The sequence below is a fragment of the Nuphar pumila genome, chromosome 6 (genome assembly GCF_984573655.1).
Source record: "Nuphar pumila chromosome 6, dmNupPumi1.hap1.1, whole genome shotgun sequence".
NCBI lineage: Eukaryota > Viridiplantae > Streptophyta > Magnoliopsida > Nymphaeales > Nymphaeaceae > Nuphar > Nuphar pumila.
In genome coordinates, this window is record NC_143254.1 from 133,635,435 (window position 1) to 133,653,477 (window position 18,043).

Genomic DNA, 18,043 nt, shown 5'->3' on the forward strand with positions numbered 1-18,043 from the left:
AAAGGATGCACCAGAGTCCAAAAGCCAAGAGATTTTACCTGGAGAGGAAGAAGTGGATACGGCCGCACCGGAGGTAGATCCCTTGAGGAGAGGTTGAAGAGCTTCCACTATTTGATTTATAGAAAGGGTCCCACCCGAAGATGCCTCATCCTTCTGTGGTACACCAGTGGTAGCCATGGCCAGAAGTTTCTTCCATTTGGGACATACGGGTTTGATATGCCCCGGTTCTTTACAAAAATTACAAATAGTTTTACTATAGTCCCTTCTTCCTCTTTGACCACCATTTTCACCTTGATTTTGAAATTTAAAGTGAGGGGGACGATAGGTCCTTACATTGTTTCCGGGTCTGGATACGGCATTGACCTCACTATTTTCTTCAATATTACAAGGGACCGCAAGAACATTTGGTCCTTGTTTACATAAATTCATACGAGTCTCTTCACCACTTAATTTGGTGAGAACATCTTCAAGAGAAGGGGGAGAAAAAGAGGAGAGAAGAGATGACCTTATTTACTCAAATTTGGGCCTTAGCCCATTCAAAAAGTTGAAGAACCGATCTTCTTCAAGTTGCTCGTGACGGAGCTCAATTGCCTCTCTACTCCATTTTGGTTCAAGCATTTCAAGCTCATCCCAAATAGAGGAAAGATCGGCAAAGTATTCCCTACCTTGAGTAAGGGAGATAGCCTTCTTTTGAAGGTAATACTTATGAGAGAGATCCCTTGAGGTGTACATTTTTTCAAGATAATGCCAAGCTTCCGATGCCTTTTTTAATTTAATAATGTTGGCATTAATCTTGGTTTCCACGGATGAGAAAAACCATGAAAGAATCTTGAAATTCTTCATTTCTCATTCATCGTGTTTCTTGGAGTATTCTTCAAGGCTTTGGTTCTTTCTTCTCCCTCAAGAATCTTGATTTAGCTTCCATTTACTACGGTAATCTTGGGTTCCGGTTCCGGAATGGTGCCAAGTACATATCCCCATAGGCCTTTCCCTTTTATATGAGCCTTCATATTTCCGGCCCAAACATGACAGTTGGACCCATTTAATTTGAAACCAAGAGCAAAATGGGACTCTTTTTCGCCCATTAGAGAGTAAAGAGGTAGAGAAAAAAGGGTAACACAATATTTCCAACACCAACTTTGCACAAGATTCTTCTAAAATATTTGAGAAGAAAGATCCACCACTTTAAACTTCAAAGATCGGAAGGCACGTTTTTCGAGGCACTCGAAAATGGAGAATCCCACGATCTTCAATAATCAACCTTGCTCTGATACCATGTAAAATTGTCTATGAAAAGACAATACGCAAACGAGCACAAATAATATAGAAAAGATGTGCACGAAGGCACTCTCACAACACTTGAACAAAGTACGCAAAAGCGTAAAAATAATAAACATGCACAATGGCATGTATTTTATAGAAAGAACCAAATGCTTGAGACTCTCAAGCTTTAGGGAAAACAAGGGGGGAACACCCCTATTTATACAAGAAAGAGGGGGGGGCAAAGGGGCTCCCAAAGGAGTCGTTGGGGAGCCCCCAACGGTCACATTTGTGACCGTTGGGGGCCCCCAACGACTCTATTGGGGGACCCCCAATGCGCCTTTTATGAAAAAGCAAAAAATAAAAAGAATAAAAAAAATACAAAAATAAAAAGAAAGAAAAATACAGCATATTCCAAATGGAATATGCACAAGAGGGGAAATTACAATAATACCCTTATCGGGTAAAAATAAAATATATATAAATATATATATTTATATATAGAGAGATACATATACATATATATATTATATGTATATGTATCTCTATTTATATAAGTATATATATTTATATTTACATCAACGATTTTGGGAGATACATTTTAACATAATGGAGTTTCCAATATGAGAGACAGAGTGGTGTGATCCATCTCGAGTAACTATACTGCTTTTACCAATGTAAGGAACAAGTTTTAGGAGCTTACCTGCATCACCAGTAACGTGAGTCGCCACGCCAGAGTCCACGTACCAAGTACCTTGCTCATTTTGTTTCAGATTCAATTCTGCTAAAGCTGACAACAATAACTCCTTTACTTCTCCATTGGTCCTTGTACTGTCTGTGTTTCTTTTTGCTTCAGTTTGGGTTGATTTTCCTTTATTTAAAGGATTGAACCAACAGTTAGCTTTGATATGTTCCCTTTTATTACATAGAAAGCATGTAGGGATTGGCCTCTATCTTTGTGAGTTGGTATATGTGTTGGGTGTAGGTAATAATCCACGACCTCCTTGACCATTTCTTCCTTGTCCTCCTTTTCCCTTGATATCATAGCTTTCTCGTCCTCGTGCATAAGTAACCCTTGTAGCAAAAACTTCTTGTGCCCCAGTATGCATAGATGATTCTTCAAAAAAACCCTTTAGGTTCATCTCATATTGTAACAATTTTGCACGCAGATCTTCAAAGTTGGGGAGCTCAGGTAAACATAACAATGAAGTAACAATCATATGATAGTCGTGTCCCAATCCACTGAGAGTTTGTTGTACCAAATCTTTATCAGTTATTGTACTTCCAACAATTGCAAGTTGATATGTGATAACCTTCATTTTGTTCAAGTATTCCATGATGGTCATGGAATCCTTTCTTAACATTTGAAATTCTCTTTTAAGAAACATAATCCTGGCCTGAGAAACCTATAAGTATGTCTGAACAAGTCTGTTCCAAAGTTGCATGGCAGTACAGTCATCTGGAATTGCTACAAGTACCTCTTGTGACAGTGTAGATGTGATATAAGCAACAACCGCTTGGTCTCTTTTCATCCAAGCCACAAATTCTGGATTTCTAACATATACTGTAGTAGGTTCACCTTTATTGTCCCTTTCTTCTTGTGATATGAATTCAGGAGGAACTGGAATAGATCCATCCAGATGTCCAGAAAGATCCTGACTCCTAATAAAAGGTATGATTTGTCTCTTCCAAGTCAAGAAGTTACCATTGTTTAATTTTTCAGACACGAGTTGACTGAGGAAACTTGAAGAAAGAACCGACTGACTATGAAATGAATCCATGGTTTACAGTATTAAGAATGTGTTTACCACAGTCTGTCTACAGTTTCTGTAACTTTTTTTTTTTGCAGAAACTAATTCAGATCAATGGCCGACGAAAGTGGCTGAATTTGAAGCAGAAATTAAAAATTTGTCAGATTTCTGATTTTCATAAGTGATTGAATATTGGATATGAAAGTCACTTAAAAAAACGTGAATATGAATTCACACTGTGAAACGAAAAGCAGTGTAGCTGAATCAAAATAAAACTCGATTGTGTGATTAGGTCACGCTGTGATCAAAGACAACTAGCAAAATATATGAAAGACAAAATGAAGAGATATTCAACTGGGTAACTCAGACAAGAAGGAGAAGAAATGATCAGATCTGATTAACGTCAGATCTGATCAATATCAGGAGATGGAAAACAAGTGCAGACGAGATTGGGGAAAATGGGCAAAGACGAGATTGGGGAAACCAGAAAAGAGGTGATCTGATCGAACTTGGGTAAACCAGAAAAGAGGTGCAGACGAGATTGGGGAAAACTAAAGTATTTTTCTTGACTTAGGAGAAAAAAAAATATCGAGGAGAAAGGGATCTTTCAGACGTACCTTTTTTATCGATTCCAACTTCAGCTGTAACGTAACTCTGATACCATGTTAGATTTTAATCCACTCGTGAGAGCTGAGAGACAGGGAAAGAGAGAGAGAGATAGTAGAAAATGAAAAAAACTGATAACCCCAATGCTTAGGGTCGGTTGTTGTATGATCTCATTTATAATAACATACAAAATATAAGACTAGGGTACAAAAGTACCATTATTACAAGAAGGTAAATTACACACAGTGCCATTAATAACACGTTAATGATCACGGGTCTGAATCTCCAAACCCGTGACCCGTAACAGGAGAATACACTTCTTTTCAATACGATCCTCCCTTCTATCCGCCTTTACTTCCCCTTCTCTTGAAGATGTAATTACTAAATCAAGTGGGGAAGAGACTCGTATAGGTATAAGCAAAAATAACCTAAGTGTTCTTGCTACATCTTCCAACCAAGAAGAATGTGAAGGTGTTAATGTTGTTTCAAGACCAGGAAACAATTTGAGAACCTACAAACCTCCACACTTCAAAAATCAAAATCAAGGAGCAAGGAAAAATAGTGGGCACGGCGGAAAAGGAGATTATAGCAAAATTGTGTGTCACTTTTATAAGGAACCGGGGCATATCAAACCGGTTTGTCCAAAATGGAAGAAGTTGCTAGCCATTGCTACCACATCCCAACCCCAAAAGGAAGAAAGTTCATCTTCTTCCAATGGGGCTCTATCTTTACATCAAATTGTGGAAGCGCTTTAACCTCTTTTCAAGGGGGCAATTTTTGGAGCCGCCATGTCAACTTTCTCCCCTCCCGATAAGACTTTTTGGCTCTTAGATTCAGGTGTCGCCTTTCATATGTCTCCAAGTATTTGTTCATTTTCCAAATATTCAAAAAAATCATTTTCATCCTTTGTTTCAACCATGGATGGAACTTCTCTTGAAATCAAAGGAAATGAAAATTTTGAAAAACAAGGTTTTTTTATCCCAAAAATTAGATTTATACCAAAATTGAACTTAAATTTGTTTTCGGTCTCTCAACTCTCAGACCATGAATGTGATATAAAATTCTCATCTGATAAATGTTGTATACAGGATCGTCAGTCTGTGAGGTTAATTGGGGAAGGCTCTAGGAGAGGAGATCTATACTATGTTGAATTCCTTCAAATTTCAAAAAACTCTTTTTGTAATGTTGTTCAACATAAAGATATTAATTTATGGCATAAAAGGCTAAGACATCCCAATATTGTTAAAATTTCTTATTTACCTTTTGTTAAACGTTTTTGTAAAAGTGATTTCACTTGTAATGATTGTACTCTTGAAAAGATGAGAAGTTTAGCTTTTAATCAAATATTCATTCGGACGTATGGGAGCCGGCACCTGTTTTATCAAAAGGGGGGTTTTCGTATTATGTGATTTTTGTTGACGATTACACTAGATATTGTTGGATATTTTTTGTTAAGTACAAACATGAGGTATTTACGGCATTCAAAACATATCATATGATGATCAAAAACCAATTTAATGGTGACTTGAAAATTCTTAGAACTGACTCAGGAAGAGAATACCTATCAAATGAATTTAAAAGATATCTTGAGATTTATGGTATTCTCCATCAAAAATCTTGTCTGAAAGCACCTCAACAAAATAGATTAGCCGAAAGAAAACATAGACATGTTATTGAAACTACTTGAATCCTTCTCATTTCGCAAAACATACCAAAAAAATTAGGCTGAGGCAGCTCTCACATTTGTCTATCTCATAAATCGGCTTCCATAAAAAAATTTAAACAAAATTTCGCCCTTTGAAAAAGTGGTACACAAAAGAACCTGATTATAATAGGTTAAGAATTTTTGGATGCAAATGTTTTGTTCTTACGAACAAGAATGGCAAGCTTTCACCAAAAGCTATCACATGTGTTTTTCTTGGTTACTCTGAAACTCAAAAGGGGTTTCGATGTTACAATATTAAAAACGACAAATTATGTGTCCTGAAATGTGAGTTTTCTGAAAAATGTTAGTGGTTTTGAAAGATGTGAACCTCATAAAGAAAATGTGGATTATTCCTTTTTATTTGAGTTATTGTCTAGAAATGATGATGCTAGTGATGATGAGCTCTCACATAATGACTCTAGTGATAATGAAGTTGAGGAAAATAACTCTTTATTACACCCACCTACCTATCAACATATTGACGAAGGAGCATCTAGAGATCCTATCACATATTCCTATAAAGATAGAAATAGTTTTAGAAGTGCAATAGAAAAATATAACGAATCTAGTGGAACTACCTCTTCAGATAAGAAAAATCTACGAAGAACTGAGAGAAATAGAAAAGTCCCTTCTAGGTTAATTTCTTATAATTCATTCACACGTAAACATAGAGTTTGCCTTAGTGTCATTCACTCATACGTGGAACCCAAAAACTTTGAAGCCAAAAAAGTATTGAACGGATAGAAGTTATGGATAATGAACTTAGAGCTTTCAGAAAAGCGAAGACCTGGGAATTTCAAGATCTTCCTAAGGGTAAGAAAACCATAAGGTGTAGATGGGTGTTTTAGGTCAAAACCAAGAGCGATAAATCTCTTGAAAGATATAAGGCTCGTCTAGTAGCCAAAGGATATAGTCAAGAATACGGGATTGACTATGAAGAAACATTTGCCCCTGTTGTACGAATGGTTACTGTCAAATGCCTTATTATCATCGCTTCTATTAAAAAATAGAGCATCTACCAAATGGATGTTAAAAACGCATTTTTAAATGACGATCTTAATAAAGAAGTGTATATGGATGCTCCTCCATGAATGAAAACTTCTAAAGGAAAAGTACTTCGTCTCCAGAAAGCATTTTATGGACTAAAACAAGCCCCCAAGGCTTGGTATGATAGATTTAACTCTGTAATGTTGAAAAATGGTTTCTCCTCATGTTTTACTGACACTGCTTTATTTGTCAGAAAATCCAATGCAGGAATAGTAATATTGGTGTTATATGTCGATGATATGCTAATAACTGAAAGTGATTCTAAAGGAATTAAGAGCATAAAATCTATTTTAAAAGATAAATTTGAAATGTTTAACTTAGGATTTTTGACCTACTTTCTGGGAATTGAAGTTGCATACTCACATAGAGGTTATTTTTATCTCAAACTAAACTTGCTTCTGAGATTCTTGACAGATCAGGTATTACAGATGATAAAAATTGTGAAACTCCTGCTATAATAGGAACCAAAATGAAAATTGATGATGGAATTTTTCTCAAAGATCTCACTCACTCCAAACAGCTTGTAGGCTCCTTGATGTATCTGAGTATTACTAGACCAGATATTTCACATGCAGTTCATACTGCCAGCCAATTTCAACATGCACCAACATCCGTTCATATGAGTGCAATTCGGCAGATTATCAGATACATAAAGGGATCGTTGAATAAGAGAGTATTTTTATCCTCTTCCTCTGAATTAAATTTAATAGCTTATACTGACTCTGATTGGGGAGGTGATCCAAATAACTGTCACTCCACCACTGGCTTTTGTGTATTTTTAGGAAACCCATCAATCTCATGGAGATGTAAGAAACAACAAAAGGTATCGTTATCCTCTACCGAAGTTGAATACCGAGCCATGGCAACTACTACCATGGAGATTATATGGATTCATCAGCTACTAGAAGATATGGGGATTAATGTAGAAGGACCCACCAAGCTATGTTGTGATAACAAGAGTGCAATTTATATTGCCAAAAACCACATATTTCATGAGCGGACCAAACACATCGAGATGGACTGCCACTATGTCCGAGAAGCATATCTGAAAGGAGTCATAGATCTTCCATATGTAACTTCAGAATATCAGCTGGCAGATTTCTTCACCAAATTGTTGTGCTCTCCGCAATTCAACTTCCTTCTTGGCAAACTTTTGGTCATTATGCCCTAAGTTTGAGGGGGGTGTTAAATTGTAATTCATAAGACAATGTATTTTCTATATAGATTTTATATATATAAATGAAGATACATACATATATATATATATATATATATATATATTATATATATGTACAGGTATCCATCTACTTATATATATAAAATATATATTTCTTTAGCTATAGGGGTATTTTAATCATTTCTATACTTTACACATATTCATGTTTTTTAATATGATTATAATTCCTCCTTTTTATTTTTTCTTATTTTTATAATTTTTCATTTCTTAATTTTGTTCTTTTTATGTAATATTTTTGTACACAGTTAGTAGCAGTGTACATCAGTCAGCCACTGACTGTTGTACACAGTTTAAAAAGATAGACGTTGGATTGATTCCCAACGTCTCTAATAAGAGTCGTTGGGAAGTGCATTTATTTTGTGTCTTACAACCTTTCTTCTCTATATAAAGGGGAGTAATTCCCTTGTTGTATGCTTGTTCTCAAGCAATTATCCAATAAATTCATATATTTTGTGTTGTTCTTGCTCATAAGAGGCATTTGTGATTGAGTTTTGTATTTAGACCCATAAGTGGTCCTTGTTCATGTGTATTGTTATTGCCCATGATATGCTTGTACTTGTGCATTGGGTATTTCATTACATGGTATCAGAACCTTGAGGCTCTATCATTGAAAGTTTCATTGAAAGAGTGCAGGGCGGAACCTCAAAGGCGAAGGAGACTCGGTTAGTTGCCTTGAGAAGTGTGCCATCAACATTCTCCATTTTCTTCCCCTCTCTTTCTCTCTACTTTTGCATCATCCTTCTTTCTAGCTATTTCTTCTTACCTCTATGGCCGAGAAAGAAGTTGTAAATGTTGTTCCCATCAAATTTAATGGGACCAACTACAACGTATGAGGTCACGACGGTAAAAATAATACTAGTGGGAAAGGAGCTACGACATTTGGCTGATGGTTTCACATAAGAACCTCAACCATCTTTTACAAAAATTATTATTGAAGATGGTGGGTCTAAAGAAGAAATTCTTAAAGGCCTTGAAAAAGACAAGGCTCTTCTTTAATACAAAAAGGAGCAAAAAGCATGGGAAGTAGGTTATGACAAAGTTCTTTCCCTCTTTACGAGAAGTATGAGTACCAAGCAATGTGAAAACATTCTAGAATTTGAGAGAGCATACCTAGCTTGGGTGTTTATCAAACAAACTTAAACTCAAAAAGATGGTGCTTACAAGTGAGAGATTCGCAACAAGATCCATAAATGCAAACAAAATGACAAATGTATATGAATATTATAGCTCCCTAAAGAAACTATGGGACGAAATGGCCAAGTTTGAACCCATTTAGGATAATTTCGATGATGCTCGCCATAGAAAGGAGCAAATTTTGGAAGAACAAACTTTTTAATTTATATAAGGCCTTAGACCCGAATTCGAGCAAGTACATATCAACATCACTCAATGCAACAAGGGAGACTCTCAACCTCTACATGAGGTTTTGGCCGAAAGATTGAACATCATGAAAAATATGTTCAAGCCAAAAGAAGCCAAGGAAAATGTGTTGACGGTCTCAAGACCCGGAGCCAACACTTGCTCTTATAGGCCTCCTCTTTTCAACAAATCCAACTGCGAGAGGACACGTAGTGATGAAGGGAGAACACGGATTATTGGACAATTGTGGCAAACCGGGGCACATTAAGCCTTATTGTTCTGAATTCAAAGGAAGAGGTGAATGAAGAGCGGCGAGTGTAGATTCATCACGAGAAGACCAGAATGAAACCAATGGAGACCTCAAATCTGTTGAAACCATGATTGTGTCTCAACTAGTGGAGGCTCTACAACCATTTCTCAAAGGTTCATCATCTTCTAATACTACGGGTGTTGTTTCCTCCTCTTCTCCCCCGGGTAAAATACCTTGGCTCTTAGACTGCGGTGCTTTTTTCCATATGATCCCTAATATTTCTTTACTCTCTGAACTAAAAAATAATTCAAGTGGATCTAATGTTTTTAGTGTAGACGAATCTTCTCTTGAAATAAAAAACATTCAAAATTAAAAAAAAAAAAACAAATTTTTCTATTCAAAAAATTAAATTTATCTCCAAACTTAATTTAAATCTTCTCTGTTTCTCAAATTGTTGACCATAACTGTAAGATCTCTTTCTCATCCAATCAATGCGTACTGCAAGATCTCCAGTCCGAGATGCAGATTGGGAAAGGTCATAGGAAAGAAGATCTCTACTAAATGGACCGACTGATTCTACCAAATACTCTTTTTTGTCTCAATGTATGAATTTTGGATATTATTTTATGGCATCAAAGACTAAGACATCCTAGCATTTCTAAATTATCCAATGTACCTTATTTGAGAAAAAAAATTTAATGAAAACATTTGATTGTATTGATTGCATTCTTGGCAAAATGAAGATCATTCCTTTCCAAGAAAGAATTTTTTTTCTTCTAAACCACTTGAATTAATTCATTCAGATGTATGGGGTCCGATTACATCTAAAGGTGGCCATGTTTATTAAAGTGATATTCGTTGAAGATTATTCGCAATTTACATGGATCTATTTTCTTAGGCACAAAAATGAAGTTTTTGAGACCAAATCCTTTAATAACTTAGTTAAAAATCTATTTCAAACCAATATTATTATTTTTCGCTTTGATTCAGGGAGAGTATGTCAAATGATTTTAGAAAATATTTAGAAACTAATGGCATTGTTCACCAAAGATCTTGCCCCTATACTCCCAACAAAATGGTTTAGCCGAAATGAAGCATAGACACATCATAGAGAACACCAGGACCTTACTTATTTCCAAAATTGTTTTGAACTGAAGTTGCAGTTACCGTTGTTTACCTCATAAATCGAATTCCTTCGATAAAACTTCAAAATATCACTCCTTTTGAAAAACTTTACAAACTTCCTCCTGATTATGCTAGATTAAGAACTTTTAGTTGTTCATGCTTTGTTCTTAAAAACAAAAATGATAAGTTATCCCTTAGAGGCATTCCTTGTATTTTCCTTGGGTATGGTGAGACCCAAAATGGATTTAGGTGTTATGATATAAAAAATGATAGATTGTATGTTTCCAAAAATGTTACCTTTTTGAAAAAAGAATGTCCTTTTGATCAAAATGTGCCTAAGAAAAAGAGAGACCATTCTTTCTTATTTGAGTTACTTCCTAAAGAAGATTCTATTAGTTTTGGTTATCAAGATGAAGAACCTATAACATAATTTAGATAATAACAAAGCTAATCTCCTTCATTATAGGGAAGAGGTGCCGAGACTCGGCCTAGTGCTTTAGGCAAATATTATAACATCGAGTCACAAGATTCTAATAACCTTAGGAGAACCATTCGGGAATCCAAACATCAAGATAGATTTGTTTCATATGATTCTTTTTTTTTCAATATAGAGCTTATCTAGCCAAAATCTTTTCTTATTACAAACTTTCCTACAAAAAGGCCAAAGATCATCCCGAATGGATAGATGCTATAAACCACGAACGTGAAGCCTTAGAAAAATCTCACACATGGAAAATAAAATATTTACCATCAGAAAAAAAAAATCCATAGATTGTAGGTGGGTTTATAAAGTAAAAGCTAAGAGTGATGGTTCCTTAGAAAGATATAAAGAGACTTTTTGTCAAGAGATATTCACAAGAATACGATATTGATTATGATGAAACGTTGGAACATGTAGCTAGGATGACCACATTTAAATCCCTTATAGTTGTAGCTGCCATTAGAATTTGAAATATCTACCAAATGGATATTAAAAATGCCTTCCTAAATGGTGAGTTAAAGGAAGTAGTTTATATAGATCCCATGCCAGGATATGAGATTCCTGCAAGAAAGGTTATTCATCTTTATAAAACCTTGTATAGTTTGAAACAAGCCCCCAAGGCTTGGTATGATCATTTCAGTATTGTTATACTTAATATTGGTTTTAAATCATGTTATACTGACACTATTATGTTTGTTAAGCGTTCTGAAGCAAGTGTTGTGATTCTTCTTCTCTACATTGATGACAAGATCATTACTAGATGAAACAAACAAGGAGTTATTCATATTAAAAATGTTTTGAAATAAAATTTTGAAATAACTAACGTAGGCTTCTCTAACTCAATCCAAGTTTATTACTAAGATTGTCGGGCATTTCAGATGAGAAGAGGGTGGATCCTCCTGAAGTTATCAATGCCAAGATGAAAATCGATGATGGGATACCCCTGATGACCCCACTCCGTACCGCCAAATGATTAGGGCTCTTACCTACTTGATCTGACGTCTCTCATGTCGTTCATACAGCAAGTTAATTTCAGCACTCTCCTACTACTGTTCATGAGTGTTAATTTATGTATTGTTAGATATTTACAAAATTAACATTTTTAATCCTCCGCCCTTGAATTAACTGCATATACTGACTCTAATTGTGGAGGAGATTCCAATGATAGACGCTCAACCACAGGTTTTTGTATCTTTATAGGTGACTCGTTGGTGTCTTGAAAGTGCAAGAAGCAGCAAAAAGTTTCTTTTTCATCAATTGAAGTTAAATATTGTGTCATGGCTACCACGATGTACGAGATTGTATGGTTGACACGATTATTAGAAGACATAGGAGTGTTAATGAAGTCACCCTCGTGGTTACGTGTGATAACAAGAGCGCAATTTATATAGTAGGCAACCACACATTTCATGAAAAGACTAAGCATATTGAGATGGATTACCACTATCTTCATGGATAATACCTTAAAAAGACTATCATCCTGCCATATGTAGCATCAGAATTTCAGTTAATTTCAGTTAGTCAACTTCTTCACAAAGGTGCTTCCTTATGCCCGGTTTCATTTCTTACTTGACAAACTTTTGGTGATTATATCATAAGTTTGAAGGAGTGTGTAAATTATACATATATAGGTGTATAATACAATTGTATATATATATGTATCTATGTCACAGGGATTCGGCTAGCAGGGTGTCACACCCGCGTCGACGCGACTCGACGCGGGTGCGGGTGCGGCACCGGGTGCGGTCAACTCGATCCTGGGTGCGTTGACCGCACCCAGGATCATTTAGGTCCATTTTTTTTTGGATTTTTTAAAAAAAAAAAATTGCCCTATGAAATGGGTTGCGGAATTTTAAAAAAAAAATTGTTGACAGTTGCTGCTGCTCCTGCCTTTTCAATCCAGATCCTTCTTTTTCATAAAGGATTTTCTCTCTCCATAATAAATGATAATGATGGTGGTAGCTTTGCTGATCCTTCTTTTTCGTAAAGGATTTTCTCTCTCCATAATAAATGATAATGATGGTGGTAGCCTTGCTGATCCTTCTTTTTCGTAAAGGATTTTCTCTCTCCATAATAAATGATAATGATGGTGGTAGCCTTGCTGGCTATTAGTATTCACTGTTCTCCTCACGAGAGGGGTGCGCTGTCGTGCAGCTGTATATAAAATGAAATTTGAAGAATCCTATGGCGTAGCAGTGGAGTCCTAGGCCTCATGAAGACTCTCTCTCCAACAAACCACATCAAACCTTGCGCTTATATTTTTTTCGTGAAGACCAGGGAGTTTCAGACATGATTGAATCATGACCGTCAGCAGAACGCAGCAGGCTGCTGCTGGGTCGATCAGATTGCCAATCCTTTTGTTTCATCAATTTTGTCTTGTTGCCTCAAAGTACACAACAAGCAGAACGTGGGTAACGAGTCTTCAAACAAACACACTAGCAAAAAAAATTGGACCCCCAACCCGCGTCGGGGGAACCCCCGAACCCCCTTATATATATATATATATATATATATATATATATATATATATATATATATATATATATATATATATTTACATTTTTTCCCCTGCCGCACCCCCGCACTCGGGTTTTTTGGAAGTGCCGAATCCCCGCACCCGCACCCATGTGACATAGATATGTATATATATTTTTCTTGTGCTTGTAATAGGTAATACCCATTAGGGGTATTGTTGTCACTTCACTTTGTGTAATAGGTTGTGACTATTACGGGCACTTTAGTATTTTTACTTTTTATTTTCTGTTTTTGTCTTTTTATTTCTAGCTAAAGACATTATAGCTGTTGGGACTTCCCCAACCACTATAAATATAGTTGTTGGGCTGGTTCCCAAGATCCCAACAGCTATATTTATAGATGTTGGGGTGGTTCCCAAGAGCTCTATATGACCTCTCTTATCTATGTGAAGGGGAGTAATCCCTTTCTTGTTGTATGCTTGTTCTCAAGCAATTATCCAATAAATTTCTATATTTTATGTGTTGTTCTTGCCCATAAGAGGCATTTATAATTGAGTTTTGTATTTAGACACAAGTGGTCCTTGTTCATGTGTATTGTTCTTGCCTATAAGAGGCTTGTACTTGTGCATTGGGTATTTCATTACAGGTGGTGGTGGTAGTGGTGGAATGGAAAAAAATAAGCACTTATGAAATAAATAAGTAGGTCGCTCCCTATTTTTAAAAGAAGGGATGAAATTTATAAAATTTCATTAAAAAAATAAAAGCAAATGATCCAAACACGTGCTACTTAAAATAAGCATATCCAAAGAGGGGGTATATTATCTTGAGTTTTTGCTTTTATGTTTAATGCCAAGGTTTTCTCGAGTTATATGTGAAAACCTATGTCACATGGGTGCGGGTGCGGGCGCGGGTGCGGGTGCGGGTGCGGGGATTCGGCACTTCCAAAAAACCCGGGTGCGGGGGTGCGGCAGGGGCAAAAATGTAATAAGTAATATATATATATATATATATATATATAAATAAAGGGGGTTGGGGAATAGGCGGGTTTTTTTTTTAAAACTTTGCAGCTGTCAGGCAGCTGCTGTCAGCAGCTGACAGGCAGCTGCTGACAGCAGTCTGCTGTCAGCAGCTGTGCGTGAAAACTGAAAAACTTACTTTATGCCAGTCTGTCAGCAGCTGACAGACTAGCATAAAGTTTTTTAAAAAAAAAATTCGAAGCCCATTTGGGCAATTTTTTTTTTAAAAATGGACATTAATGATCCTGGGTGCGGTCAACGCACCCAGGATCGAGTTGACCGCACCCGGTGCGGCACCCGCACCCGCACCCGCGTCGAGTCGCGTCGACGCGGGTGCGGCACCCTCCTAGCCGAATCCCTGTGACATAGGTGAAAACCTATATTATCTTGAGATATAGTTGCTAAGTCACATGGATTCGGCAAAGCAGGTGCTGCACCCACGTCGACGCGACGCGATGCGATGCGGGTGCGCGTGTGGGTGCGGCACCCAGTGCGGTCAACACGACCCTGTGTGCGTTGACCGCACCCAGGGTTATTTTCATCTAATTTTCAAACGTAAAAAAAATTTGTTTTTGCTGGCTTTAATCCTCTTTCGCAGCTTTGCTCTCTCGCTCGCCTCCTCTCCTCCCGACGTCTCTCAAGGGAGCCTGACGCCATCTCCTTCTCTCCCTCGTCGTAGACATCCGGCGATAGTCGGCGTCTAGGGATGGCAGTGGGGCGAGGCGGGGGACAAGGCCTCCACCCCCGCCCCGCCTCAAGATTAGAACCTCTGTCCCCGCCTCCATCCCCGGCGGGGATGGATTTTAACCTCCACCCCCGCCTTCATCCCCGTTTCATGTCCACCATCCCCAGTTCAAACAGGGATGAGGCGGGGCTGGGCAGGGATGAGGAGGGGAAAAGTGGCAGGGACGGGGCGGGGCGGAGATGAGGCGGGGATCGTGGCGGGGGCGAGGAAAAGGGTACGTCCATCCCCGCCTCCATCCCCGAACGGGGATGGATTTTAACCTTCGTCCCCGCCTCCATCCCTGTTTCATACCCTTCATCCCCGGTCCAAGCGGGGCGAGGCAGGGCAAGGCCCCGCTTTCCCCCGGTCCACTGTCATCCCTATCGGCGTCAACCCCACCCGCAACCCCGACGATGGGCTAGGTCACCGAGAAGGGGAGGGATGCGGGGGTCGTCGGGCGAGCTGTCGAAGAGGGAGGACAAGAGGGGAGGGGAGTGAGCACAGAGAGAGGGAGAGATGGCAACAGGGATTGGAGGTGCTCCGGCTAGGGTCGCCAACGGTGGTAGGTGGCCGGACGCGGGGTGAGGTCGCCGGCAGGGGGACTCCGACGGCTGTCGGTCGGAGGCTGGACGGGAGAGGAGAGAGGGCGAAGAGGGACGAGGGTCGCGGCGGCAAAGTGAAAGGGGGCGCGCAGTAGAAGGGGGGGAAGGGGGGTTAGGGTTTTCTCGCATGAGAAAACCCTAACCCCGACGGTCTTTAAATAGGCCCACGGGGTGGGGCGTGCCCGGTTCGGATCCGGGGATCGTGGCGGGGGCGGGGAAAAGGGTACGTCCATCCCCGCCTCCATCCCCAAACGGGGATGGATTTTAACCTTCGTCCCCGCCTCCATCCCTGTTTCATACCCTTCATCCCCGGTCCAAGCGGGGCGAGGCAGGGCAAGGCCCCGCTTTCCCCCGGTCCACTGTCATCCCTATCGGCGTCAACCCCACCCGCAACCCCGACGATGGGCTAGGTCACCGAGAAGGGGAGGGATGCGGGGGTCGTCGAGCGAGCTGTCGAAGAGGGAGGACAAGAGGGGAGGGGAGTGAGCACAGAGAGAGGGAGAGATGGCAACAGGGACTGGAGGTGCTCCGGCTAGGGTCGCCGACGGTGGTAGGTGGCCGGACGCGGGGTGAGGTCGCCGGCAGGGGGACTCCGACAGCTGTCGGTCGGAGGCTGGACGGGAGAGGAGAGAGGGCGAAGAGGGACGAGGGTGGCGGCGGCAAAGTGAAAGGGGGAAAGGGGGAAAGGGGGCGCGCAGTAGAAGGGGGGGAAGGGGGGCTAGGGTTTTCTCGCATGAGAAAACCCTAACCCCGACGGTCTTTAAATAGGCCCACGGGGTGGGGCGTGCCCGGTTCGGATCCGGGTCTGGACCCGACCCGGATCCGACCAAAAAGCAAAAAAAAAATCGAAAATCTTGGGTTTTACACCCCCGAACTAGTTTTTCTTGGCCTCCAGACCCGACCCAGGTCCGACCCAATTTTTTTTTTAATCCTGGGTTTTACAGGGGTAGGGTTTTCCGAAACATCACGGGATTTATTTTTTCTTTTAAAACATAAAAATTTTATATATATATATATATATATATATATATATATAATTTTTTATATTTTTGCCGCACCCCCGCACCCAAGTTTTTTGAAAGTGCCGCACCCCCGCACCCGCACCCATGTGACATAGTATAGCTGGAACAGATATAAGTGACTGGGTCTAAGAAATGGTGTGATGCTTTTTGTTCTCTACATACACTTCAACTGTTTGTTTGTTTTTTTGATAAATATGACTACATGTGATAGCAAGATTTTCATTCTCAAAATAAAGGGAAGATTACAAAATAGCACCTAAATTTTCAGCTTTTCCATCAATTTTTCAAAAGTGCCCCTAAGTTTTTCTTTAATTAATTAAAATTTTAAAATACATCAAAGGAATGCTGGCCATTAACTAGCGAAAATTGACAGTTTTATCCTTTACAGTCTTTTTGTTTTATGCTTCTCCTTGTGGTCTTATTGCCAGTAAGTAAACATGACACGAATAACTGTTACCTCCATGCAAACCTTAACTTTTTCTCCTAGAGGCCACAATCCATCTTCCCTGTTGTATTGTAAATGTGCCCTCTTCTCTCCCAACCCCTCTCTTTTTTATATTACACCAACACTTTGTTAATCAATGCACCCAAAACTATTTTAAGACTGAAAGAAGGAACAACAAAACCCAAAAGATCAGATGATATTACCATCACTTTGTTAATCATGCTCCCAAAACTATTTTAAGACTGGAAAAAGGAACAACAAGACCCAGAAGATCAGATGATATTACCATCACTTTGTTAATCAATGTTCCGAAAACTGTTTTAAGACTGAAAAAAGAAACAACAAGACCCAAAAGATCAGATGTTGAAAATCAATAACCTTGATGGAGAAAGAGAGAGAGTCTCAAATTGGTGGGGCTAAAATCATATGTATTTTCACAATGTTAGTGGTGCTAGTTGCAGCTTGGATTGCTTGAACAGAGGATGCTTTTATCAGCCACCTGAATGTTAGATGTGTGATAAAAAGCCAAAAGGTTAAGCATGCTTTGGGGAAAACCTAAAAAATTAGATGCATTTCCAAACTTTTCCCCAAAATAGAACACAAAAGTTGAGAAAAGATGCACGCATATCGTAGATCAGATTTGCTATGCATGCAACATGATTTAAAGCTCTGGATCCAATTACAGATTAAACTTGAAAATTTCATATGGAAGATGGATTGCACTTCCCTTCCTGACAATAAATGGTTGAAAGTTGAACACAATTTGTTTCTCTAATACAGATATGGTGAAGTGTGAAGTGCCTGGATAAAGTGCAGCTGGTCCTATTACATGTGCAACGACATCCAGAGCAGCTTATGTTTTCATTCATTTGGCTAGTTTATCACAAAGTAAATGGGGCTGCCTCATTCAATGGCAGTAAGGCAAATAAGAAACAGGAA

The 18,043-nt window shown here is 39.0% G+C and overlaps 1 protein-coding gene across 5 annotated transcripts in view; it reads right to left on the bottom strand.

Annotated features, from left to right (window-relative positions):
- LOC149836338 (uncharacterized) overlaps nt 1-18,043 on the bottom strand; it is a 69,673-nt gene that overhangs the window by 48,481 nt on the left and 3,149 nt on the right. The window lies entirely within an intron of this gene.